The sequence below is a fragment of the Aquarana catesbeiana genome, linkage group LG05 (genome assembly GCF_042186555.1).
Source record: "Aquarana catesbeiana isolate 2022-GZ linkage group LG05, ASM4218655v1, whole genome shotgun sequence".
NCBI classification, from domain to species: Eukaryota; Metazoa; Chordata; class Amphibia; order Anura; family Ranidae; genus Aquarana; species Aquarana catesbeiana.
The window spans coordinates 124,317,128-124,344,105 of NC_133328.1; the positions used below are offsets into that span (position 1 = coordinate 124,317,128).

General features: G+C 43.4%; 1 long non-coding RNA gene across 1 annotated transcript in view; it reads left to right on the forward strand.

The window, feature by feature from the left end:
• Positions 1–16,329, forward strand: part of LOC141144453 (uncharacterized) — a 108,789-nt gene extending 92,460 nt beyond the window's left edge. The window contains exon 8 of the long non-coding RNA XR_012244410.1: positions 15,556–16,329. This is a non-coding gene — a long non-coding RNA (uncharacterized lncRNA). The remainder of the gene's footprint in view (positions 1–15,555) is intronic.
• Positions 16,330–26,978: the final 10,649 nt, after the last annotated feature.

A 26,978-nucleotide genomic window follows, 5' to 3' on the forward strand; every position in this document is an offset into this window, starting at 1 on the left:
ATCGTGTATACAGGGATGATCATGTCTATAGATCGTGTATACAGGGATGATCATGTCTATAGATCGTGTATACAGGGATGATCATGTATATAAATCGTGTATACAGGGATGATCATGTCTATAGATCGTGTATACAGGGATGATCATGTCTATAGATCGTGTATACAGGGATGATCATTTATATAAATCGTGTATACAGGGATGATCATGTCTATAGATCGTGTATACAGGAATGAGCATGTCTATAGATCGTGTATACAGGGATTATCATGTCTATAGATCGTGTATACAGGGACGATCATGTCTATAGATCGTGTATACAGGGATGATCACGTCTATAGATCGTGTATACAGGGATGATCATGTCTATAGATCGTGTATACAGGGATGATCATGTATATAAATCGTGTATACAGGGATGAGCATGTCTATAGATCGTGTATACAGGGATTATCATGTCTATAGTTCATGTATACACTATACAGGGATGACCATGTCTACGGAATGATGATCATGTCTACAGATCGTGTATATAGGGAGTCGGGACGATCAAGTCTATAGATCCGGTGCTGGTAGATTGAAGATACAGTTCACATGTAGAAGTAGCTGACAAACTCAGGCTGGACAATTTCCACATCTAGGAGATCCTCAGAAAATCAACATGATATCGGTGCTGATAGTCATGGACAGTTTGTTTTAAATATAATAAAAACAATGACAGTGATAGCAAACAACAAACTAGAATGCATGCTGTATTTTTTAATGATGGAAAATGAAGAATTAGAAAAAATGTAACTATATTAGTAGACAAAGAAAGCCCGATTTCTCCTGCTATGGAAAGCAGTAGCTCAGGTCCTGCGCTGCTCCTGTGTCTCCTCCATTGTTATCTTATCAGCAATGCTGAGACTGATCAACTATCTGCTGTGTTATTGCGCCCCCATCCGCCGGTGATCAGCATGCAGGACATCAGATGACAGCGCCAGCGCTTCCATAGCGCTTCTCCCTAGGGACAGGATCAGGAATACTGAACGGGCTTGCCTTGTTGGACGTGCAAATTGTTGGCTAGACTCACATTTACTTTTAAATGATTTTCAAACAGGAAGCCGAATACACTTTCATGTATGGGGTTAAATCAGTCATTTACTGAAGACTGCTGTCTTACAAAACATTCCTTGTTACCTATAACAGTGTACACAGGATGGTGCTCAGAGGATCAGAGCCATCAAAGATCAGCACATAGCTGAATGCTGAGAGTGGATGTAATGGGTGATGTGATGGGTGCTGGGTGTAAAGCTGACACCTCCATGTAAAATCTATTTGGTGTTATATAGTAAAGTCTAGACTGGAGGTAGGAATAAATCTGAACATTGGCATTTTATAATACCAGAGAGTCTAGGTGACAGGAGGCTTGGACTACCTCCAGAAGAACATACACAGGGGCACAATGATCACACTAGAGGAATCTTATCCTGCTGACTGGGATCTGGTGTACAGGAAAAATGTCCCGGCTATAGGAATGGGCCATGGGAAAAAGAGCGACGCAGGGAGAGCGATTCATGGACCCAGCGTCAATTTCTCTGCAGTAAAAAGAGCGAAATGTGCAGTGTACAGAAGTAGTCTCTAGAAATACCTGGGCTTGATCTGACATAAAAAATGCTATGTAAATTAGGGTTTATTCACTCCTGCGATTGGGGCCAGACTGCGGGTTTCTGTGCGGATTCCTGCAGCTGGAATCACAGGGGTGTGGGAAGAGCTGCGGCTGGGAAACCTGTACAAAGCAATGACAGGCTGGCAGGAACTGTGGCTATCCATCACAGTTCACATGTAGCCAGCTGGTACATGTAATTACGAACAGATGATAGGCCAGTGGTGGCCCATCCGTTAGGGGCACATGGGCACCCCCCCATCCATGCGTCTTGCCCCCTAATCTACATGCGCGGGCACCGGACGCATGGATTCCAATGTTTTTTTTTTTTTTAGCATGTGATTAGAGCCTGAGGCTCTAATAGGCTTCAAAAAACGGTGGGCTCGGGGTGAAGAGGAGCCCACCCAGTTGTGTGACAATAGCGAATGGGTATTCGCTATTGTCACACTGATTCTCCTCCCGGCCAATCAGTAAATGGGTCCTGAGACCCGTTTCCCAATTGGCCAAAAGGAGAAGCGATCTTATTGGCTTGGGGGGTGGGGGGGAGGAAGGAGACGCACGGCTGGAGGAGACGCAGGGGAAGCCCAACTGACTAACCCACCGACTGCCACTGTCTCCAGGGATGGCTCCCCTGCAGCTGCTCAGACACATTGAGCACTCCCCGGCTCGGACAGGGGAGGAAGGAAGAGGGGAGATCTGAGTGTCATCCCAGGACATCTGCCTCCTAAGGTAAGGAGGCCCCTTCCTTCCCATCCATCCGTCTCCCGCGTGTGTGTGTGTGTGGGGGGTGTTGCTGCTGGTGTTCCCCAGCTTCATGTCCATCTCCTGCGGGGGGAACACCACCCCTCCCCCTGCGTCTCCCACTTTGGTTTGCCGCCCCCCCCCCCCCAAAAAAAAATTATTGAGTTATTGAGCACCAGCCGCCACTGTGATAGGAAATGAACACTATAAGGTTAATTTACTAAAACTGGAGAGTGCAAAAATTGGTGCAGTTCTGTATAGAAACCAATCAGCTTTCAGGTTTTATTGTCAAAGCACTAATTGAACAAACTGAAGTTAGAAGCTGACTGGTTACCATGCACAGCTGCACCACATTTTGCACTCTGCAGTTTTAGTAAATCAACCCCTATCTGTCTGCATTCAGAACCAATTATCTGTACCTAATTGCAGTTAACTACTCAATGGGGTTGATTTACTAAAACTGGAGATTGCAAAATCTGGTGCAGCTGTGCATGGTAGCCAATCAGCTTCTAACTTCAGATTGTTCAATAAGCTTTGACAAAAAACCTGGATGCTGATTGGTTTCTATGCAGAGATTTTGCACTCGCCATTTTAGCAAATCAACACCATAGTGCGGATACAGGCAAACACCGGCGGACAGCAGTAACACCCTTTATTGCTTTGTACAGGCTGAGTGGATACTGCTGTTTGCACTCACCTGTAATTTTAGCCACAGGAACTCACTGATTTTTCCTGCAGAAATCTGATGTCTGCTGTCTGTCCCTAATTGAAGATGTCTCCATAGTCCTCATTCACACTGACAGTAACATACATGCACTTATAGCCATACCTCCCAACTTTGTGAGCTTCAGAATTAGGCAGCACACCCTTTAGCAAAAGTAAGTTGGCATCAGACACACCCCCTGCCATGACCCCTTAAAGGAGACTTATGAAAAAATGATTGGTTGAACCCACAAGAGCTTTTTTTTTTACCACTATTCCTTTATACTGGCATTTGACATTTACAAATGCAGCAATAAAGATTAAAAAGTGCATTTTATATACAACTATATAATGTCTACCTTCATTTTGTTAAGTGCTGTGCAAACTGTTGGAGCTATATGAATCCTGTATAATAATAATAATAATAATAATAATAATAATAATAACTATATAGATCAGACCAAAATGAGGGACAAATGAGGAGGAAAGAGGGACTTTGCTCCAAATCAGGGACAGTCCCTAAAAATCAGGGACAGTTGGGAGCTATGCTTATAGGGCATATTCATATCAGGTAAAATTCACATTGTGCTTTTTGCTGCATTCAGATGTTTTCAAGTCTTCCCTACTAGTTTCACCAAGACATTGGCTTCATCATGGGAATAGGACGTGACCAAAACAGTTGTAGCTCTATAAAAAGAAAATACATTTATTTAGAAGAAAACACAAAATCAATAGACACGAATGTAAAGTTAAACATGTTGCGCATTACTTAGTAATTGGGCGGTGTGGTACTTGTAGTCCAGTCCCCCCTCCCCCCAATCCACCTATTACCCCCCCCCCCACACACACACACCAAATGGTGGGAATATGAATCCCAACACCCCAAAATAATCACCCAACCTACCCTGATGGCCCAACGGGGCAGGGTCAGAGAGGTCCAATCCCAAGGGCGGCAAGAGAACACAACCACAGTGTGGCTGCAGAGGGCAAAAAGGAGACCAATAAAAAACTACAACAACAACAAAAAATAATAAGAAAAAAAGGCTTAAATAGAGCTCATGTCTGTATCATAAAAAGGGCTAGAAAGGCCTCAATACATACCAAAAAGACATAAAGAATATTTGAAGAAAGGGGTGCGGTAGTGACCAGGGATATATGATAAATTCAAAGAAAAAGATCAAACTGAAATATTGAGATGGAAAGACTAAATGACAGCAAAAAGAAGTAATTATACTGTGACGTCACCAACTGGGAGAGGACAAATTGCAGCTGCCGCGCCTGCACAGCATCACCATCTGGCCACCTACAATGCCCAGAATGCCAAGCGCAGCGTCAGCTACGTCACACGGCTCTAGCCGTGCAGCGCAGACAGACGTAGGCGAGACAGCCAAAGGGCCCTCGGGGCCCAATAGGATGGACAGAGAGAGTCCATTCAACCTATATGGGAGGATGTCAAAAAGTGGCAGATGATTAAGGAGGGGATACGGGGTGAAGGGAGGGCGAGGGGTGGGCCTCGTGTCAAATGACAGTTGACCCTTGGGTGTCCATACAGCCACGGGCTGTGATTGGATCGCCGCCCCTAGGAGGAACCCCAATTAACCTCACAACCGAAAGGGGAACATAGCAGATTGGGAAAGATGGAAAAAGGGGAAAAAAGGAAATGGAGGGGAAGGGACCGTGGGAGAGGGACTGGACTAGAGAAAGCCATGCAGCGCTCCTGTAAACATGACACCTCCTAAACATACCGAATTGTCAAATGAGTATTACGCAGCATGTATATATATCAATAACAACAATAACACATCAAAATGTGAATAAAAAATATATAAGTAAGCATTGAGAAAAACAAAATAACCAACGCAACAGATAATTTCAATAGATTAATTGCAAAGCTTTTAAACAGTTTGAATATACAATTGAAGCTATAAAGATTAAATAAGGACAATATTTTCAAGGACAAATAACCCGAACATATTCTATGTTGATCCTGAGATGGTAAGGGGATCATGAGAGCAGTGAATTGTCAGATACGGAATAGGGGGAGGGAAAAAGGTGAAAAAAGGAGAAAGGCGAAAAAACATTAACCATAATCAAACCAGATGGAGGCACAGTTAGATAATAGGTTGGGATCTACCAATGCATAAATCAAGCTTGAAAATAGAAAATGAAATATCAAATGGACTAAATCACAATTATAAAAAGGATTTAAAACGAATGTATTCGTTTAAACCCGGGTATTTCATGGCATCTAGACTGTGTATCCATTTGGTTTCCAACTGTAACAAAGTAACATCGATTCCACCACCTCGAGCATGTAAAGGTACATGCTCCAGTGCGACAAAATGAACAACATTACAGTCAAAGTCATGTTGACATCCAATGTGTCTGTTGAGAGCGGTGGTCATTAATCGTTTATATAATGGCATAATTTGATCCTTGATACGCTTAAAAAATGGGCGTTTCGTCTTACCAACGTAAAAACATCTGCACTGGCAAGTAGCCAAGTAGACCACTCCTACAGTTTTACACGTAACTCTATGTATGACTGTGTACGTTTGACCATTGGGGAGAATAGTATCTCTGGAGTTGGAAATAAAAGAGCAGATACCACATCGCCCAGGGAATGTGCCAGGGGATATGGAGTTGTCTATATTTCTGCGCATATGGTGACTAGTTACCAAATGGTCCTTCGTAGAAGGAGCCGTCGATATGTAATCTCAGGATAAGTTTTTATATATTTCTTGATTGTACTGTCTGCGGTCAATAGAGGCAAAATTTGGTAAGGATGCCTCTCATCTGAGTATGTTGTTTCGAAAACTGGGTGATGATACGAACTGAGTGGTTAATCTTAGGAGGTTTTTTAGAATGGATAAGGTCCCATCTGTTCAGTTTGACTTCTTTGTTAAATGCCGTTTTTAAGAGGGATCGACTATACCCTCTTTGGTGTAGTCTATGATATAGATCTTTGGCGGCAAGATGAAAGTCTGCATCTAAAGTACAGTTTCTTCTAAGTCGTAAAAACTGACTATAGGGAATACTGTCCAGCATAGGTTGTGGATGTGCACTGCTGGCATGCAACATCGTATTGCCTGCGGAAGGCTTATGATATAAACAGGAATGCAGGATTCCATCTGTGTCAACATGAATTTGTAAGTCAAGGAAATTAATCTTAGACTGACTACACTCCATTGTAAAATTGAGGTTATAGGCATTTATAGCCAGTAGGTCCATCAGCAGTGAGAGTTCATCCCGCGTGCCTGACCATTGAATGAAAATATCATCTATGTATCTATGTCAGGCGATGACATGCTGGAGTAATTCTGATAGATGATCATTTGCAAATAGTTCCCTCTCCCACCTCCCCAGGTACAAGTTGGCATAGGGGGGGCACACTTGGTCCCCATAGCCACACCTTGTACTTGGAGGAAGTGGGAGGAGCCAAACATAAATATATTTCGTGTTAGGATGAACTCCAAAAGCTGAAGGACAAACTGGCTATACAAATTTGACGAGGGTCCACGTTCTTTTAATTGAGTGTTAATAAGCTATATTCCCTTTGCATATGGGATGGAGTTGTAAAGACTCTCAACGTCTAGAGCTACCAACCATGTATTAGGGGGAATCTGTTTGCCATCTATATTTCGGAGCAAGTCTATAGTGTCCTTGACATAGGAAAATAGAGATGTCACATGCGGGTTTAGATACTTATCTACCAAAGCGCTAGCGTTTTCGGTTATGCTCTGGCAACCTGATAAAATAGGTCGTCCAGGGGAATGTTTCAATGATTTGGGCACCTTGGGAAGAGAATAAAATGTAGGTGTCTTAGGTTCTTTCATGTTTAGGTAATTCCAGGTACTTAGATGAATTATGCCCAACTGATAGGCCTTGAAAATTAGGTTATAATACTCACGAGTAAAGTTTTCAACGAAAATTTTAGAAATGGGTCGGTACCATTGTCTGTTGTCAATCATGTCGAGGCACAGCCCCGACATCCATGACAATGACGTTGCCACCTTTATCGGTCGGCTTTATGACCAAGTCAGGGTGACATTGGAGGTCCCTAAGAGCCTTACGATGTTTAAAAGAGAGGTTATGCACATGTAAGTCATCCAAATCCATATTCTTTATCTCAGAAGTTATTTGTTGAACAAAGGCCCAAATATTCGGGTTTGCCTGAAGCAAAGGAAAAACGCGAGATTTGGGCTTAAAAGAGGAGGGAGGGGGAAAGGACACACCGGGGACGATGACACCGGCTAGGGCAAGATCCAGTAAGTCCTTGTCACTGGTGTGTCCCTCCTCCCAAAGCAACATAAGGCATCCATAACCTGGAGTTCAGTCTCAGAGAATTCTATAGGTGGAAAGTCAGGATATTCCAATGTAGAGGGTTTATCATAGATAACTTTATACATAAGTTGTCTAGCGAACAAATATATATCTTTGATCAGTTGCTATCGAGATCAACAGAAGAACAAAAAGTAAGACCAAGTTTAAGCACATAAACCTGTTCCTCGGTTGAAGTTACCGAAGAGAGGTTTATCACCTCTAATCCTGAAGTTCCCTGATTGGGGGGAGGCAAAGTGGGACTTAATGCTTGTTCCGGGATTTTCACAAAAAAAAAATCGGTGCAATTTTGGGGTCAATGGATTGAGTACTTGTGGGAAACATAGAAGATAAGGTAGGTTCACTGACCCGATGGGTTATAGAAGAGGATAGAGAGGATTCTATGTGAAATTAATATTTTTGAATTATTGTTTTTTAAATCAATGTAATAAAATCTGTTATTTTAATTTTATTTCATACTGAGATGTCTTGGCACCATAGAAATCAGAGGGATTGATTTACTAAAACTGGAGAGTGCAAAATCTGGTGCAGCTCTGCATGGTAGCCAATGAGCTTCTAACTTCAGCTTGTTTAATTAAGCTTTGACAAAAATCTGGAAGCTGATTGGTTTCTAGGCTGCAACAGATTTCACACTTTCCAGTTTTAGTAAATCAACCCTTGTGTGTCCAGGGGAAGATCATATACTTTGACGCATCTAAACGCATATAACCTATAAATGCATGTAAACACAGCTGCATTTTATTGAAAGTGATCTGGGAACCATAAAGTTTGCTTCCAGATCAATTTTTCAATAAAGTAAGTGCATGAGTGGAGCCTTATGCTTCATTTACACTGGCAGTGACATACATGCACTCTTATGTGTTTATAGTACATTTAATGCATGTAATGATTTTAAGGCCCCTTGCATATGGAGGCACCTAACTGCTCTCTGTGCATCCTGGCATTTTAGTGCACCTGGGGGTAGCACAGGTGCAGCATTCAGCCCTGCTGCCAGCAGCCTGTTGAAGTCTATGGCAGGCTGTGCTACTCGTGTTTAGGGCCTTATGCATTCAGTTAGAAAGAGCTGCATTCTGGGCATTCCCCCCTGAATGCATAGGCCCTAAATGAGAGTAATACTGGTACAGCATTCAGCCCCAACCAGATACAGTTTGCCATAGATTTTGGCATGCTGCAGACAGCAGGGTGCCCCCTGTGCCCCCTGGGGGCGCACCCAGTGTGTCCCAAGGGTGCACCAAAATTCCAGAATGCACACATCAGTTAGATGCCTCCATGTGCAAGGACCCTTTAAGGCATAGTTCACCTTTATACAAAAAAACTGCCTATGCAGGTAAGGGGCACCTGTAAAACCAAACCGTGCAGCCTTGACCAAAGCTGAATAATGCCTGTGCTATAGGTGTAGGCCATTTAGGTACCTCCTGAAGCCTGTCTAAAAAACTTCCAGTGATCCCATCCTGTAATGCCTTTCAGCTAGGAAATTGCTAAGAGACTACTAGCTCTTACTGTTCACCCCACCATCATAGGAGCAAGCTCTCAAATGCTGATCTCAGAGCTGTTTTATCAGGGGAGATAAAGTGCATGTGAGTGGGTGTGAATCAGACAGAGAGTTTGTTCCTGTGATGGTTGATATGAACATTATGAGCTAGGAGTCTCTTAGCAATGTTCTAGCAACAAGGCAGGATGAGATCATGCGATCCCTAGGAGTTTTTTACTCAGACTGAAGGTGATACTTACAGTATAATAAATCTCCTGCGCTCAAGGGTGGTGTAATGGTACTGGAAATATGTTCTTGGTGGTTTAAATTAATGCACAGGTTTTGCTGCCCTCTGAGGGTTGGGGAAAAAACCCAATGGGAACACTGTAAAACAAAGAAGAGGGCGCACCAACCTTTCGCATTACCTAAGTGGTATCTTCAATAATGCATAAAAAGAGATATACTCACAAACATATGAATGATAAAAGCATTTCAAAGTCCATGGTAAAACCAAAAGCAACCAGGTCACCAAGACTATTTCCAACAAGTCAGAGGACCTTCAATATGGCACTTTCAAGATGTCTGACGTGTTTCGAGGGGAGCTCTGAGGAAAAGGGGGTCCTCCCCTCGAAACACGTCAGCCATCTTGAAGGTTCTCTGACTTTTTGGAAATAGTCTTGGTGACCTGGTCGCTTTTGGTTTTACCATGGACTTTGAAATGCTTTCAGGAGATACTTAAATGGCCTACACATACAGCAGGGGCATTAAACAACTTTGATCAAAGCTGCACAGTTTGTTTTTATCTACAGCACCCATTACCTGCATAGGCAGTTTTCTGGTAAGGGTGAACCATGTCTTTAAAATCATTTTGTGCATTTTTATGCATATAAAGATTTTTGTGTAAACTCATGTAAACACAAGTACATCTAAATTCAGAAGAAGTTGACCTGGCAAGCATTAAGTTGCTTTTACTTCCCAGATAATTTCTCCTGTGTTTAAATAAACCAAATGGAGGAGGCTAGTGTAAATGTAGCCTAAGGCCTCATTCATGCTGGCATTGCCAAACCTGTGTTTTTATGGGTTTCAAGGACATTTCTAAGCACATATAAAAGTATGTAATGATTTTTTAATAATATCATTCAAACTGAGTAGTGATCTTTGTTTACAGAAAGTAGAATTCTGTAAATCCAAGATCCAATTAGAAACTGTAAACGCGTCTAAACGCCATTAAACGCGCCTAAATGCAGCTAAATATGCTTTAAAACAGGAACATCTAAACGCAGGAAAAAGTGATTAAGGAAACATAAAAGTTATTTATACTTCCCACATAACTATTCCTGCATTTACAAAAGTTAAATGCAGGAGTGCCGGTGTGAATGAGGCCTTAAAGGCAAAGTTCAATCTATTTCTGTAAGTTTGCCTTTTGAGTTATTTTAGTAGTGTCTAATTTAAAGTGACACAGCAAACAAAATGAAACTAGAGGCAGTTAGTAAAAGAAGATTAGTAATATTTACCAGAGCTGTAGGTGTCGCTCCAGTTTTTCTGAGTTATGACTGTCCTGTACTACTGCATCCGGTAATGATGTAAATGCCAACAGGCTGAATCACAGCTCACAGTGGGGGGGTGCAGCATTGACACACCCAGAGGTGTTGGATATCTGCGGCAGCCGTAGCTCTGCAAGAGAGTGAGCACTGGAGTTGCTGCTTCCTGCACTGGTATGTATCAGACTGGTAAGTATTACTAATCCTTTTTCACTTGCCGGACTGGTATTACTTATCTACGCTAAGGGCAGCCATACACAGTTCCAATCTCGGCCAGTTCAGCGGGGACCGGTCGAAATTAAAAACATTAACGGGCAGGCTGAATACTGATTTTCTTACGGTTATCGCTAGTGGCTAATATTTCCCTACTATAACCTGTTGTTGCAGGAAAGAAATTTGCTCTGTGTATGGCCTGCCTTAGTTACAGAACTGGTAAATATTACTAATCCTTTTTTTTTTTTTTTTTTTAACTGGCCCTACTGGTCAGTAATTCTTATCTTCTTTTACTGGCCATACTGTTAAGTATTCCTTATCTACTTTTATTGGCTGAACTGGAATTACTAATTTTCTTTTACTCACTGCCTCTAGTTAAAAGTGTATGTACAGCCAGACATTTTTTAAAGTTTTGGATAGAGTAGACAAGGGTTAAATAAAAGCCCATGCAAGTTTATTTATTTTTTTTTTTTTTTGCTTTCTCCATACTATTGGGGACATTTCCCATTTACCTTCTGTCCCAGGGAAGCAAAATGAGGGGTATTCCCCTCTTAGAGAGTTGTCCCCGGAAGAAGTGTCCCAATTGGAAGATTCCCCCTTACCTTTTGTCCTGGGGACATCTCTAAAACTTTGGATTTCCAGGCAATGCTAGTACACACAGCATTCACTCATGAAATATAATATGCACAAATCTGCACAATAAGTTCCAATATTTATTGAGTACAAAAAAAAAGTATCTCAAACTCCTTGATAGTGCATTTGTGCTGTACATAGCTTTAATCACAGCTAACATGAAGGCAGGGCCCACAAACATGCCAAAACTGCCACTGATCCAATTTTTCCCCCACCAGCACTGCCACTCATATCATCCCCCCCAACACTGCTACTAATCCCATTTCCCCCCATTGCCACTGATCCCATCCCCACCAGCACTGCCACTCATCATATCCCCCCCACCACCATCACTACCACTGATCCTATTATGCCCCAGCACTGCCACTGATACCATTCTCCCACCATTGCCACTCCCCCCCCCCCCCCGCATGGTAGGAATTACCTACCATGGGGTGCGGGATGTTTGCCCAGGGTCCAATCAATATTAAAGGTGGCCCTGCTGTCAGCATTGCTTCTCTGGCTGGGGACACATCCTTGTCAGGCCCTTGTTGGGCCTGACAACTTGCATGTGGTTCTAGGACAGGCTCTCACTTTTCCATCCACCTCCATCCCCTAGCCAACCAAGTTTGCAACCAGTTGGGTTCATTTGGGATTCTTCTACTTCCAGTGTGTACATCTTGAACTGCACTGTCTAGCATGGCTGATCGGTGTGCTATCTCACTTCATAGAAGCAAGGATACTGAGAATCCACTTCAGACACATGAAGCAGCCACAGGGTCCGTCCTACTCAATTATATTATAATAATTCTTGGCACAAGTCCATGAGTTGAATCACTTGTTCAATAGTCAAGCAAGAGTTCAATAATGAGTAGCAGAGTACCTTTGTGTGCCCAATAGCAAGGGTGCCCATGCCTGAGGTAAGATAGGAAAGAATAGCTTCTTAGCTCTTTCCTCTCTCCTGGTTCCTTTCTTCCCAATGGCCATACAGATCTCCCCTGAGTTAAGATCCACCACAAATATGTACATGATCCTGCCAGGAAGGAAATTAACTAATTATCCTTCCTGGAAAGATTTTAAGGGAAAAACTCTTTCAAAGGGGCAATAGAGTGCCCCTTGCCGGCATCTAAAAGTGCATATTTATAATCTATACCCCCACCCATTTGGAAAGGGACACAGCTTAAGCAAAACAACCTTTGTGAAAATGCAATCAAAAATGCTAAAAATGTCACAATATTACAAACATACTGTATATGAAACTTGTTACACGGCTTATAGACCTGTAAAAACAGAATTCTATCTAATAAATCTATTAACCTCCGTAGTCTGTATTATTACATAATAACCAGTTCAGAAAGAAATCGGCATCCCAGCAGTTGTTAGGACCAACCTGTGGATCCAGCACACAGTGCACTCCAAGAGGTTTTTATGTACATTACTCCCCCTGGTTGACAATGGCACTCGGTCTAATCAAAAAAATGAAAAGGATGTCATATGCTCAGCGTGCATTTTTTTTTTTTAATGTAACCTTAAATCTTCCTCCAAATTCCCTATAGTACAGAGCTATCCCCAAATTAACCCCAGTACAGAGTGCCCCCAAATACTCCTCAATATAGCCCCCTCACAACAGACCTCCCTCCCTCCCTGAGCACAAATACCCCACAGTACAGACCACTCCCCCTGTACAGACCAGAGCCCCCCCAAGACAGACCTCTCCCCCAGCACAGATCTCTCCCCATAGTCCAAAACTTTCCTTTCCAGTGTAGATCTCTCCCCCAAGACCATTACCCCCAACCCCCCCCCCCCCCAATACAGACTACAGACACCTAGTTTCCCCTGAAATCCGCTTCCAAATCTCAGATACATTGACAGGTCACAGTTAGGGGAAGTCCATAGCAGTGGGAGCGCCTTGGAGTGACTTAAAAAAAAAAAAAGGCAGGCGATCACATCATCGGGACGCACCCCATGAGAGATGCCCATTTATTGCAATGCTATGTGACCAGGGCAACTCTGGGGACACTTGTTTGCTAGGGAGAGACCACTCAAAACAGGGACTGTCCCTAGAACACAGGGACAAATAATAACCATAAGCTGTATCCATCTGCCTGCCACTTCCCACCACTTACAGCAATCTGCAGTTATTTCACTGTTACAGACCACCATCTAAAGCAATCAACGGCCATTTCACTGGCATGGACCAACACCTGCAACAATTTGCAGCCTTTTCACTGGTGCAGACCATCACCTGCAGCGATCTGCAGCCTGCCACACTCAACCCTCTGGGGCAATCCTCAGCCTATTTTATGGCACAGACCACACCTGAAACAATAAGAAGCCTCCCTGTCACACTCCACCACCTGCAGCAATCTTCAGCCATTTCACAGGCAGAGACCACCACTTTAAGCAATTTTATTGGCATGAGCAGAGGTGTAACTAGAACCTTCATGGCCCCGATGCAAGAAACCATGAAGGGCCCCCCAGCTCCCAACCGGGGCCCTTCCCGCTGATCCTGGGGCATGTTACTCCTATCATGGGAGCCTTTATTATGGTCCCACAGCGGGCCGCCTTCCTGCCGTCATGGGGTCCCCCCATAGTGGCAGAACACCAGAGCCCAGTCACAAGAGCGACCTTTGTGACCCTGGTAGCTCCTCCACTGGTGTCAGTTTTTTTAATTTTGTTGTTTTATTTATTTTATTCTTTTTAACATTTTATTTTATTTATTTTTTTACGATTTTATTTTTTATTATTTTTTACATGATTTTTAGGACCCCTTGGTGAAATTTCAGGAGTCTAAGCAGACCCCCGATGTCTCACTTTGGAGACAGAGAAAGGGACCGGGGGACAGATTCATCAGTCCTTTTCTCTGCAGCCTCAGCTGCACAGAATAAATGAACAGGAATAACTCTGTACTATGCCCCAGCTAAGAATGAATAAAAAAAAAAAAAGAGTCAGTGATCGATACCGATCACTGACACTATTCATTAAGACATGAAACTGGCCCGTAAATGACACCCCCACTCTCCATCCTGACAGATCCCCCACAACAGCTGGTGGGAGGTGGGAGGGGAAGCGTACAGAGGCCTGGGGCAGCAGGACAGGGATAGGGAGGTCCTGGGAGCTGCATGTGAATGAACCGATGCCATCCATTTCCCTCCTGCAGCCGCTGAATGTCTGTGGGAGGGAGAGGCAGGCATTCAGCAGCTACATGGAGAGATCGGTTCCTCTACATGCCACCGCCCTCCTATCCAGGTGCATAGGGGGGCCACACGGGCTCTCTGAAGCATGGGGCCAGGTCGTGATGGTGACCCCTGTATGTACGTCCCTGGGAATGAGACACAGCTTGCATCAATTTGCAGCAATTTCACTGGCACAAATCAACATCTGCAGCCATTTTTTGCCACTTTCCACCACCTGCAGCAATTTGCAGCCATCTATCTGCCACACTCCACTGCCTGCAGCAATCTCCAGCCATTTCACTGGCAAAGACCACCACCACTCCTGACTTAAAATGGGAAGAAATGTATACTCATAGGAGGAGGTTGGTGCAGGTTGGTTGGTGAAGGTACCTCTACAAGCGATGAGTGTGTAAAAAAAAAAAAAAGAGAGGGACCAACTTCAAAGGAATACTATCTCAATAGAGGAGAACAGCATTGTGGTAGAAAGATTTGTTGAGAAGAGGGACCTTTCTCAGCCAAAAACAACATATGGGAGGAGGTGGTTTAAGCTAAATGCTGTTGGCGTGGCAAAGTGTAACACTGAAACTTGTAAAGGACACCTAAATTACATCAAAATACTGGTGGACCTCATTTTATTGAAGGTGTTTCCAGAGACAATTATTCAAATTTGAGAAGTAAGAAATATGTGTTTTACTTGTATGGCCTTTAAGTACTGTAAGTGCCCGTGTGTATCAGTGCATGTTTGTGTGATTCGTGTGTGTGTGTATCCATTTACATTCCTTTACAGTTACACCATAGGGAATAGCAAGGTCTGTTTTTGAGCCAATGGATGATGTATAAAAACAGAACTGACACATGTCACATTTGTGGCGTCCATGTCCTTTGAAATTTGTTTTCACCTCTATACCAGGGCACATTGAAAAACAGATCTCCCACACAATCACACTGAATCAGATGCCAGAGCTAGTGTGAATGGGGATAAATTAGAAAAATTTAATTAAATTATTAAATTAGAATAATTTTTTTTTTTTAGTGGGGACCTAATGTACATTTTTAGACATAAGTTGCACTAACATTATACACCAATGCATTTTAAGATTTTTGTTTTTACAGCATTAATTGAAAAGGGGGTTGCCACTTCCTTCAGACCGGAGTCCAGAGACACCAGTGGACCTTGATAGAAGACAGCTGAATGAAGATGCCATGTTATTGTTTGAGGAGGATGGTGAAAATGTAATATGAGAAATATGGAGATACAATTATAAATGTGAGAAGGGCAGTATACCACTTTAGAAGATATTTTTTAATCTTTGTTTAGCTATACTTTAGCTTTGGGATTCAGGAATACATTCAGAAATGCATTCCTGTCACCCCAATTTAGTAGCTACAAGGGTATTTCTCACTAGCAGCTGGGAGAATGGTTGTCTAGGTATCAGAGACAGCATTGGGGACAGCTAGGTAAATCCGCTTGCTTTTTTTTTTTCTTGGATAGCTCCCCTTTATCTATGTGTAGATACTAGTATGAGGGGTCTTCTGTTAATGTCAAAATATATAATGTCTTTTTATCTGTTCAAGGAAAAAATCTTGTTGTCAGTGTCTTCGTATCCCTAAAAAGAGAGCTGCAGTCTGTGTATATTAGAATGCCAGCTTTAGGACTCTCTGAATGGATGAAGTGACATCACAAGGTTATGGCAGCTTGTTGGACAACTGTATAGCCACCAACTGAAAGAACATAGCTTGTGACTGTGAATGGAAGGAGAACAGGAAGCGGTTCACTGTTATCACTTCCTTAGTAGTTTTGGGGTGCACTCACCTGAAGCATTTAGTGATGGGAAGCTGGGAAAAGGGACGCTTTTAAGCTGGCCGTACATGGTTTGAAGTTTGGCTCGTTCAGCTGGGACCAGACTAATTTTGATCCATGTATTGGCAGGGAGGTTGTACAGAAGTCTGTACAACCACCCCATCAGATTTTCTCCAGGCTATAGCCTGCAATGCTGATCAGTGTATTCTGACAGCAGGGAAGTCTCCCCGCTATCAGAATACAATAGCTCAACAGGGCGGATTCCCCCATTCACATTGAGGTGTCCGTTTATGAAGCAGTGATCAGCGGTGATCCCGAGGATCACCGCTGATCACAGTCCATAAACAGTTTATGAAACAGTGATAATCGGGGGAGAACATGTTTGAACTCCGATTATCTCTACACACGGAGAATCCTCATTGAATGACACAGAAAGGGCCAGTTTATGAAGCGGTGATCTCACCGCTTCACTGGTGATCTGAGTCAGAATTCACACTCCCAGGTTCACCAGCTCAGAGGTGGTGAATCTGGGAGTGAAGAGGAAATCTGGGGGGATCTGAGGGGGAAGGAGGAAGATTTTTAACTTCCTTATGCCTCGTTCAGACCCCCCAACACTGTAAGCATGTCCCCCTGTCATATTTATGTGTATACATATATATACATATATACATATAATGTGTATATGTATATATATATATAATGTATGTGTATATACATGTATATATAATGTGTGTGTGTGTGTATACATATGTATATAATGTAGGGGGACTCATTATTTTATTAACAGTAATTCACGCCGTCTGTCCGTGTATTGAGCGGTGATAATTTATCACTGCTTAATAAACTGACATCTCTGTATTTCTGGTGCTGTAATCTCGTAAAGTCTCACGAGATTCCAGTATCAGGAGCCTTTCTCCACTGTTGAAAGCATTTGTAGATCTCTTCACTCCTCCAAAGGTGAAGCGATCTACAAAGCTTCATAAACTGGCACACAGAGGAGAAAAATCTTCACTGTGAATGCCGGAGAATGAAGCAGTGAATAGATTTCACTGCTTCATAAACGGACACCTGAGTCAGTTTATTTTTTTCTTTTTTTTTTTCTTTTAACCTGCTGGTTGCCCCACCACATCAACACAGTTGATTGATATATTAATGCCTGAAGAAAAGCCACATAAGTTCAAGTTACTGTTATTAAAAATTGTGAGCAAATAATGTAAGTTCAGACATATCTTAAATAACTGTGTTAATTATTTTATGTCATTTTCCTTTTACAGTCCATTGTGTACTACAAAATGCAGACCAAAATGCAGACCAACAGGAAGGGTCAGCTGTCACCCTGAATCCATTTAAAGTGAGCATATGAGTTATATTGTTAAGATTAGTATTGGCAGGAGTTTCACGCCTAAAGCCCCATACACACTATCAGATTTTATATGCTGATTTTGTCTTCAGATTTACCAAAACCATGTCGTGCAAGGGCCGGCCTGATTGCATACAAATTGAAACTCCTAAGGTTTGACTTCATATTATATGGTTTTGGTAAATCTGAAGGAAAAAAATCAGCAGAAAATCTGATAGTGTGTATGGGGCTTAAGCCTTTTTCTGACGCTTGTTGATTACAAGTTAAAATCAGTATTTTTTGCTAGAAAATGACTTAGAACCCCCAAAATATTATATATATATATATTTTTTTAGCAGAGACCCTAGAGAATAAAATGGTGGCCGTTGCAATATTTTATCTCACAATGTATTTGCACAGCAGTCTTTCAAACGCAATTTAAAAAAAAAAAAAAAAAAACAGTAAAATTAGCCCAAATTGTTTGTATAATGTGAAAGGTAATGTTATGCCAAGTAAATAAATACCTAACATGTCGTGCTTTAAAATTGCGCACACTCGTGGAATAGCGACAAACTACGGTAGTAGATTTTTTTTTTTTAATCTGACGCCTTTAAAGCTCCAGTTAACTGGAAGTGAGGCCATAACATCGCTTCTGGGTTACTAGATCCGAGGCGGCTTTGTTCGGTCCCTGAATAGCGGGTTCGCTCGAGCCTCCCAGTGGGGCGGGAGAGCCCAGGTGAGCCACGGGAGGGAGAGTCGTCCCCTCCCACTGCTTGCAATAACAGCCCTGCAGCTGATTAGCTGCATCGGTTGCTGTTACAAGAAAGCCGACTGTTAGATCTAAAAAATGGTACAACCCCTTAAAGCCGAAGGCAGCATATTTGGATTATGTAGGCATCAAAGGGTTAAAGGGTAAATTAGAATTTTCATAATAATGAAAAGATGAACTAACTCAAAACACCCTCCCAACCAACCTGGTACCCACTGCACGTAATTGGTCTGATGCCCATCTCCCACTGCCCCTGCCAATCGGTATAATGTGCCACACACTTAAAACCACTGAGAATCTCTCCTGAGCCTTCTTGCGTCCTAGACCGTGTTCTGTGTGAAAGTATACCCTGCATCATCACATTTTCACAGTTTATTGGTGTCCATCCACTGATTAAAATTCAGCTGGTCCATCAGTGACAGACTGAACTCTGATAAGTGTATGCAGGGCTGCTTTTAAAAATCAGACAGCCCCCCCAAATAAAAATTCCCAAGGCTAGATTTTCACTAACAATACTCTAAAATCATTATTAGCGGAAACAAACACAACATAACTTACAAAATCCCTGCTAAATCTAAAAGGTAACTGTGATGAGTTAGGAAATAAAGCTAAGTGTGTAAATTAGGTTGTGGAGGATCCTTTACTTGGGCTCTTTGGCCTGTGCAATGTGAATCAGTGTTTTTTTATGTAGCTGGAGCTGTGTGTAGGGGATGGCTGGAGCCACCTATTACTCTATAGGGGCACAGCAACTGTACTAACACAGCTGCAAATCCTAATTTGACAGGCGTGTGGGTGCAGATGTGCGGCCCCAAGCACAGATAGTGTGCATTCGGAGCCTCTCACCCACATCTGCGCACCTGTCAAATTGGGACCTGCAGGTGTGGTTGTACAGCTGCAGCATACCCATAGAGTAAAAAGCAGCTCTAGCCGCACAAACAAACCTCTCATTCACACTGTATGGGCCAGATAACCTGTGTTAATGGTTCCTTAATATTTTAAATTTTTTTGGACAACTTTGAATTAGAAAAATATTTTATTTTTTTTTGCAACAGCTTTGGTGAAAAATCAGGGGTTTAAACAGATCCCCGATGTCTCACTTTTGAGACAGAGAAAGAAATTGAGGACACAGACTCCCAATCCTTTCTCTGCAGGCTCAGCTGCACTGCAGATGAATGAACAGGGAGTGTACACAGACTTCCTATCCATTCACAAACTGAAGCCTAGGCTTCAGTTATGAGCGAACACAGTGATCGGTACCAATTACCCACTGTGTTCATTCAGAAAAGGAAGGGCCGGTAAATAGGACACAAGAAAGGACATCCTCCATTTAAGACTCCATGGCTAAGTAGGCTAGCAGAGACAACAAATTGTTCAAACTATTTGCAAGGCACCCTGTGAAATCTACTGAACACGTTACAAACTCAACTGGAGGAGTCAAGGCAAAAAAATGACAGCAGTTACAAAAAGTATCCCCCTTGTAGTGCTGGATAGTCTGTGTCCCCTGCGTCACCGCCTGGGGCATAATGGGGCAGTGACGTCGTAATGGGGGCATGGCCTCCATATGATGTCACCGGATGGCCCATCTCATGTCTTTATAAGACATAGCACATTGCGGAATTGGCATTACGCCAGGAGAGCGTGTCGAGGCAACATCGGAAGAAGAACAGAGGGAGAACACAGCTAAGAGAGGAGACCCGGAAGACAGTGGACAGAGGAAGAAGAACCGGAGTGGGCTAGAAGACATCAGCGGAGAGCATAGAAGAACTGTAGAGGGGGGGAAGAACCGGCAGAGGCAGAAGACATCAGCGGAGGATGGAGAAGAACCGGAAAGGGGAGGAGAAAACGGAAGAGATTCCGGAGCTGCCTTAATAAATTACTTTAAAAACCTGTGTACTGTGTCTTATGTTTGACACTTTTGTTTTAGGTGAATGGGTAGAAGTACAATGTACTCCATACTCATTCACATAGGATGGGGGGCCGGGATCTGGGGCAAAGATTCCGATAAGCCCCCCGCCAATAGACCCTGATAACCAATGGCCAGGGTTGTTGGGAAGAGGCCCTTGTCCCCATCAACATAGGGACAAGGTGTTTTGGTGCATTGGTGCTTTGGGGCAGGGCCCCCCTTCCCCAAAGCACCAACCCCCCCACATGTTGAGGGCATGTGGACTGGTATGGTTCAGGAGGGGGGCGCTCACTCGTCCCCACCCTCTTTCCTGACCTGCCGAGCTGAATGCTCAGATAAGGGTTACCCTTAAAATTCATGCCAGACCGATGCCTTTTTAAAAAAATTTTGGTGTGGGGTTCCCCTTCAAGATCATTAGAGCACAAGTCATATGCCAAAGTCGGATCAGTTAAGACAGCAATCCGACTTTGATCCGACTTCAGTGATATTCAATGGGCTGAAGTAGGATCAAAGTCGGACCAAAGTAGTGTAGGAACCTTTTTCAAAGTAGGACCGACTTGTGTCAGACCAGTTAAGACGGCTCACATATTGATTTTCACACGTCATGCGACATGAGCTCCCAATGTCGGAGCGTTTGACGTACAAGTGTGAACCCGACCTGAATGACAACTACCAAACAAAGATTAATTTTTAGGTGTCTTATCTTTCAAAAAATCTTTTGCGGACATGCCATTGGTGTTTACATCTATTCTGTAAAAATGATGTGTATTGAAGTGCCAAAATGCCTAAAATTTTGTATGATTCAACACAAATCCAATGAAATTCAAGTCATGTCTGGCTAAACTTACACTGGAAATGCAGCTATGCTTCAAAGCTCATATGGAGGCAGTGATTAACTTGATACAGCACAAAGTTTAAGCCAGACCCTCTGGGTCACTATCAGCAGACATGTGCAGTGCTAAAGTTGCACACACGTTTAGGGTCTGACAAACACTAATCAGTATTCAAAGTATCACAGTTTGCATATTTGATGGTCGGCACAGGTATGATAATGATGGAAGCCAATCAAATGATGGAATGAAAACTGTGTTACCTAAAATGAATATGGAGTCTGTGGCTTCAGAACAAAGTGCTCAAAGCTACATTACTCCTCAGGGGTGTCCAGGGCATGATGTGTAGAACCTCTATTGAAGGCATGTGACCATGAACACTGCTGCCTGCTGCTGGCAGAGTGAGCACCATAGGTCTCTGTGACAGCAGGCTGGTCAGGCACAAAAATTTCCTCACACCCCAAGAACTGAAACAATGGTGGTAACTATGAAGGTAAGTGAAGAGCAAAAGAAGACCCTTGTTTGCAGACCACTGGGTGGAAGGGGCATTGTCACGGTCAGGGGTCAGGCTCAGAGACCAGTAGCTATAGCAGTAGAGAGGCTCCCACTGACCAGCTGGATAAGTACACAAGCAGGCCACCCTGGGGGATGACATGGGCTCACCTGAGGTGCGGGGTCTAAGCACTAACCGGTAATCACCAGAGCTCCAGATGGTGGCGATGAGTTTTGCTGCATGTTAGTACCAGACCACAGTCAACCAGGAGGTGAGCAAGCTGGGGTCTAGAAGCAGATATAGCAGGTAGGGATCATGCAGAAGAATAGTCAGTAAACAAGCCAAAAGACGGTAACAAGAGGTTGCAGATATGGTTCAAGCGGAATCGTAGTCGAGGAACAAACTAAAAGTCAGTAACAAGTAGAAGTGGAGATAAGGTCAGGAATTAAACTGTAACTGTGATTGGTTAATTTCTCACCGCATTCTGCCATATATTTTCCAATTACATGACAAGTGCATAGATGTAGCGCCCTGGAGTTTAGTCAGGAAGCTCCTCATCAATTTACTTGTCAAGAATAGTTATCTTGGTCGATTCATAGGGATCTATTGATTTCTCCCTAAGCTTGGCCTTGTTGCACTTTTCTCTTTTATCACTAGGTGGCCGGTACTTGGTGGTACTAGGTACGAGAAGGGCAACCGAAGGTCAGGTTATGGGTATGTGGGTGTCCCAGCCAAGGGGCAGGGATTTTCTTTAATCCCTTGGCCTGCTGGAAGAGCCTATATATTCGGGTGAGGTCAGGTGATCTGTGTTCTGTGCCACCTGGACGGCTGTCTGGGTGGACGTGTGTCATCTGCCTCAGGCTGCTAGGCCTGAGATTGGGCCTATCCGGGGGGCATCTAGCTGCCAGGCTGTGTGAGGGCCTATCCAGAAGTAAGAGGGCAGCGCAGGGTTGGGATTGCGGCTTGCAGTCCAACCAGAAGTGACAGTTCTGCCAGCTGGAGAACCTCTCAGTGGTTGGAAGTAGAAGGGAAGCTGTCGCCACGAAGGGGCCAATTGCCTTTACCAGGGACCACAGTGAGTAACTGAAGAAAGTACTGGATTCATATTCTCAATGAAAGGGCACAGTGGAGAATCGGGAAACTTTAGGCAGTGATCAAGTAAGGGACCCAACCAACGGAGGTGACGCTTGCAGTGCAGCCTTGTGTGTCAAGCTAGGGACCGAGCCAGTCAGCAGGGTTGAAGCTTGAAGGTTTCCAAAGTGCCAAGCTAGGGACCCAGCAGGGAAGTGTGGGTGACGCTTGAGGGAAATACCGCCGCGGAAGCCTTGAGTAGCTCAAGGGATACATAGTAAGTGAATCAGAGGGTCCAGTGAGAGACCAGGAGCTCAGTAGTGAAGAACTACAAGGAGCAGTTGGTGTGGAGCTAAAGTAACCGTTACGTTTGAGTTAGGAACTGATAAAGGACTGCTACCATAGGAGACAGCAAACCTGCACATGCAGAAATGATGCCTTGCTGGGCCTTTCCCTGCACGGCTGTCTTCCTATTGAAGTCTCGGAGTCTGCCAATTGAGTTTGCAAGTATCTAAGGGTGTCCTGGCCCTAACCCTCTTTCCTCCAAAATATATAAAAAGGACTGTCAAAAGAAATAAAGCCTCTTTTACATCCAAGAAATGTCTGGCGCCCAATGACTTTCATCATCTTTGCACCCACTATGCCTCACAACCCACCACATACAGAAGGATGTCAGCTATCTTTGGCCTTGGAGGTTCTCATTAGACCAAAAGAGGTGAAAGACCCTTCTACATATATATGACTTCATCCCTTATAAAACATGTGGGATGGTCAGATGTAACAGAGCAAATAAGGCCAAGTTTTCAACGGCTTTAATTGACCCTAATATTATTTCCTAAAGATGGCACTGGGCAAGGCTCCAGTAGGAGTGTCCAATAAACTCAACAAGTAAACTAAACGAGTAAACAAGTCACTCATGCCTAACAGCATGCCCAGACATGTTCCTACCTATGCATCGTATATGTATTAAGAATACCAAACTATGTTTTTGGGGTTTTTTTATTCTTTATTTAAATTATCCAGCATATACAGAGCAGTAAATCACATTCATTCATGAAGTGACCCCAGAGAGGTCCGGAATTAACCAGAAATACAACATTAGTTATAATTAGCATGAAGTGCACCAAACTACGTTTTATATGTACTGATCGTATAATGAAACCCTCCTTAATCACTCTGCTCGTTTAATCATGAAATGCGATGACTCTCATTTATTTACATGAGAGTCTAATCTCATGCCATATGCACTTAACTGTCTTAACTTTCATTCTTATGCAGTTATTCTCATAAATTTAATTTCATATCAGATTACATAATGATAATAATGACAAGAGTGTCCAGCATAAGATCAGCAGAAGGCTGGGAGGGGGTCCCAGCATCTCCATAAACAACCAAAACCAAGAGATAAGGCAAGATTGTTCTAAAGCCCCGTACACACGTTCGGGATTTCCGACAGAAAAAGTCAGATGGGAGCTTTTGGTCGGATATTCTGACCATGTGTATGCCCCATCAGACTTTTTCTGTCGGCATTTCCAACGGACTTAGATAGAGAACACGTTCTAAATTTTTCCGTCGGAAATGCCGACGGAGGTTATTCCGTTGGCAAGTCTGACTGTGTGTACACGGCATAAGAGATCAGACAGGGAGTTGTCCAGCATCTCAGGTGGCTTAACAAGAAGAGTTACTGCAGGACGCACCAGAGGTTGTGGGTTCAGATTCCAGTCTTGAGAGGTGTTCTAACTTGTAACTAGCTCTGTCGCGCCAAATCCACTCCACTAGGGGTTTTAACAGATACCACACATATAGAAGATGGCTGGAAAGATCAGACAATATATGGGTAACAGCTTCATTAAAAGACATTTGGCCCTGTTGCTATGCCCTCTGGAGAATTTCCTTTTTAATTGAATATAAGTGGCCCCTGCAGAGAACATCCCTGGGATATCCAGATGAAGGATTACACCTTCCGGCCACCCAATGAACATGGTCCACCTCAAGGGGTTCTGTTAGAGGTTTCACAAAGGCTTGGTTCAAAATAGCAGTATCCGTGTCCTTAAGATCCTCTGCTAGTCGTGCCCTCGGGGATGCCATGGAGCTGTAGGTTGTTCCGTTAGCTTCTAACCGTAACTGAAATTGTTGCTGTTGAGGGGTATACTGGGCCTCCAGGGCAGCTAGGCATCCTTCCATATTGGACTAGGCTCCCACTAAAGTTGAAGGCTTATAATCCAACTGTTGATTGTTTGCTGAGCCAAGTGCACTACAATTTTAAGACTGGCCTCGGTCTTCCCAACCAGAGACTTGAGCTCCTTTCTTGTCAAGAGAGAATGGATGAGGCAGCACAGATTTTCCTCATTGTAGGCCTGTAAAGATGAGCGATCTCATGCGGAACTTGAGGTTTCAGGTGAATCTGAGAGTTGAGGACATCAGGAGGATATCGGGGATCCAGAGAGGGCACTCTGAAAGTCACTGGGTTGCCTCCCTCTCTGGTGTGAGTTCCATATCCAGTTCTTCAGCAGTCACACGTGAGGACACCATGTTGAAAGAACCTGTTTCTGAAGGTTGGTAGGGGAAATTTTTTTTAATGTCCAGAGTACAAGGCATCCTGGACCCACTGCCCATCTTTATCTTCCTTGTTCCTCCTTCTTCCATAGGTATAAAACTGTTCAGATGAGAGGTAAATGATTAGTTATGGTCCTCGTGGTGCAGAGCTCATCAAGCTAGCATCCACTATCCTCCATTGCTAGGCCATACCCCATTACTCCTTATGGTGAATGTATTTTGAAATGAATATAAAATTTGAGATTATAATAATCCTTGAATACAATAAAAAAATATTGGCATAAGAACAAATGCTTCTTCTTTTTGTGTTTCTTTCTTGTAAAAAAATACATTGAAAACAAAGCTTCAAGATAAAGCAAATGGACAACTATATGCATAACATGTATGCTAAATCATCATGCCAGCAGCCTATAGAAAGGTGGAATTAACAAGAAGGTACGTGAAGCAATAGTTTGCTGCTCAAGACAGCCATTTCTATGCCTTCTTGCAAATGGAAGGTCCGCTTCCCTCCCAGTCCCCTAGCGCCAAATCAAGTAGGTTGCAGAGCGAAGGATCATGTAAATAGAACTGCTTTTCTGACACAAATGAGATGATGCAGTGACTAAAGAGTGACTTGGTGCCAAAGACCTGAAGATAGAGTCTGTGATGATGGGGGGATCCTCCAACTATGATGGATCTACATCAGGGGGACATTGTTTTTTTATTTTTTAATAAAGGAATTGTCAAAAATTTCTGTCTTTATTTTTGACACTTTTTTGGTGAATGGGTAGGGGTAAAATGTACCTCATAGTCATTTACATAGGGAGGGCCGGGATCTTGGAGCCCCCTTGATAAAGGTGGCTTCCAGATTCCAATAAGCCCCCTGCCCACAGTCCCCCACAACCACAGCCCAGGGTTGTCGGGAAGAGGCCCTTGTTCCCATCAACATGGAGACTAGGTGCTTTGGGGTGGGGGAGGGCTCTAAGGGGCATGTGGCCTGATATGGTTCAGGAGGGGGGTGGATGAGCGAGTGCCCCACTTTTCCTGACCTGCTGGGCTGCATGCTCGGATAAGGGTCAGGTATGGAATTTGGGGGGACCCCATGGGATTTTTTTTAATTTTGGTGTGGTGTTCCCCTTAAAATCCATACCAGACCTGAAGGGCCTGGTATGGATTGAGGGGGACCCCCATGCCGTTTTTTAACATTTTTGTATTGCTGTCAATGGTATTGAATTGCTGGCAATTTCAATGTAATTTTGTTCTTTATAAATGTCAGTTTCGCTGCAGAAGGTTCTATACATGGTAAAGATGCGCCACTTTACAGGCACACTGAAGGGGACCCCCGCAGGCACTATATTTAAAGGAATTTTTCATTTTTATTGTTTCACTTTAAGCATCCTTAAAATTGCTGCTCCTGTAAAAACAATCTTTTAAAAAAAAAAAATTGCATTGATACATGTCCCCCAGGGCAGTACCCGGGCCCCCCACCCTTTTAATAACTTGTATATAAGCCTTCAAAATGGGGACTTTTGATTTTTCAAATTTGGGTCCCATAGACTTCAATGGGGTTCAGGGTTCAGGTCCGAAACCTTGCAATGTTCGAGATTTCTGGCGCAGACTGAACGGGGGGGGGCAGTAATATGCTGCTAGGTGACCACTACACACATACCAAATCAAATTAGTTTAGGGCTCATTCACAACAGCAGTTGCACTTTATAATTTCAACATCCCTGCTAATTTCAACATCGCTGCTAATACAAACACTCCTGCTACTTCTAAACTTCTTAGTATAACC